General features: G+C 37.7%; 1 pseudogene; it reads left to right on the forward strand.

Moving 5' to 3' along the window:
• The first annotated feature begins 1,118 nt into the window (after window positions 1–1,118).
• On the forward strand, window positions 1,119–1,800 carry LOC127546463 (centrin-2-like; annotated as a pseudogene).
• The last annotated feature ends 436 nt before the right edge of the window (window positions 1,801–2,236 follow it).

Here is a 2,236-nt window from a genome sequence, read left to right on the forward strand (position 1 = left end):
ATAGATGAGAAGGAAACCACTCTGTTAAGACATATGTAAAGTCAGGAATATTTCAGGAAATATATGACAGCACATATAATAGAAATGTATACAGTATTTGGTGGCAACAAGCCACCTAGGCTTTGAAGTACTCTATATGCTTCTTCTCCGCTCCCCTCAACTCCTGTGAATATATGCAAGGATTGAAAATTTCCACAAAATTCTCCAGCAGTCCTGCTCATCTGAAATTGCTCACAAATTGCATTAGTATTTCTTCCAATATTGTGTCCAAAAATTACCCCAAGGTTGACCACTGAAGCATACATGTGCCAGTAAGCAGTGGACAGAGGAAAGAGAATGGAGATGGCAAATTATACAAGACCTATCAAGATATCTATATCAGAATGAATTAGTGACTTAATGGAGAAGGATTTGATTCCCTAACCCTAGTCATCTTTTCAGTAGCCTTGCCAAATCAGAAACTATATCCTAGGTCAGAGGATTCTGAGAAGATGGCAAAGTAGGTCAGAAAATTTTCCCCCACAAACAGAATAAATTTGCACATCAGGGTGAACATAGGCTGGTGAAAAACGAAGAAGACTTGGGGCTTAAAAGAGGTTTTCCTGAGAGAAGACCAAAGAAAGACCCCAGGATGAGGCTTAACCTGTGTGAAGTCTAACACCTCCAGGCTAGCACACAGAAGAGCAAAAGGGGACTCTGGGAAGTAGCTGGGTTCAGCTGAAGCCTCAGTATGAACCACAGGAACTTCCACCTCCTAGCAGTGGACAGTGTGCAGAGTCAGGGGTCTGAGTCCAGGAAGATTGAGAGAACATCAGCTAATTAGAAATGCCACGTCTAATTATGTTGCAGAGTTGTGGCCCTAGGCTAAAATGAAGCAGCACAGCTGGTGAGTGCAAAAGCAATGGGGCAGGAACCTTAAGAACTTGCAGGAAGATGGAGTTTGTGGTTTGGGGTTCCAGATCAGAAGGGAGAACTGAAGTGAAGCTAGAGGAACCTCCCCCAACCCCCAATAAGAAGTGCTTATGCTAATAGTTCTCGTTTAAAAAAAACAAAAACAAAAACAACTTTTTTTTTTTTAAAGTAAAGCCAAAGAAGAAAGAATTCAACCTTAGAAACTTCTTCAGAGGAGGATGCTTAAGTAAAAAAAAAAAAAAAAGCCCTCTTCTATTCCAAAAAAGTAATGTTAAATGGCTACCTGTTCAGAAAGAAATTAAAGAACTCAAGACTTTGAAAATGAAGTGAGACTGAGAGATTACATGTTTGCTAGTGGGAAGAAGGCATGGCCAGCACCATCAAAAAGCCAAACCTGGGCCCCACTCCCCTAAGAAAGAAGATGAGACCCAAACTTGAATTCATAAAGAACTAGAAACAAGAAATTAGAGAGGCATTTGATCTCTTTGATATAGGTGAAACAAGGACAATAGATGTTAAGGAGCTCAAGGTGACCATGAAAACAGTAGGCTTCAAACCAAGAAAGAAGAGATTAAAAAAAAAAAGATATCTGACATTGACAAGGAGGGGATAGAGAAAATCAGTTTCTTAGCAGTGATAATTCAAAAAATGGCTGAAAAGGATACCAAAGAAGAAATTATGAAGACTTTAATACTCTTCAATGATGATGAAACTGGAAAAATCTCCTTCAAGAATTTAAAACATGTGGCTAGAAAGCTAGGAGAAAAGCTAATTGATGAGGAACTACAGGAAATAATTGACAAAGCCGATCAAGATGGTGATAGAGAAATCAATGAACAGGAATTTCCGCAGATCATGAAAAAGATCAATCTGTATGGAGGTCAATAGCTCTTTTCCTTTTGTAGGCACATACCAATACATTTACTGGTTATAAAGGTTCCTTGTTTTTATTTTTGAAGCATCACTATAGTACATAGAAGCTGATTTTTCCTCTCCATTTATTTATTTAGATAATTATATTGGCAAATTTCAATTTGATCATTTTTTTCTAAAGAATTATAAAAACATAATACTAGATAAAACACATTTTCAATGGATTCTCCAGTTTAGAACCCTTAAACTTATGGGGGCCTAAAACTGCCTTCCCCTACTCTTTTGCCTGGTATCTTTTCTTTTATTCATTAATACACCAAATCCCAGAGTAAAATTCAAGGATTATGCCACTGAAGTGGGAACAAAAAATATTTCCTTTAATGCACTGGTTCTCTTATCACCTTGTTTCCATCATTTTCTTCTCCTGCCTTGCTCAGGCATATAATATAGC

This window comes from Antechinus flavipes, chromosome 2, assembly GCF_016432865.1.
Source record: "Antechinus flavipes isolate AdamAnt ecotype Samford, QLD, Australia chromosome 2, AdamAnt_v2, whole genome shotgun sequence".
Lineage (NCBI taxonomy): Eukaryota > Metazoa > Chordata > Mammalia > Dasyuromorphia > Dasyuridae > Antechinus > Antechinus flavipes.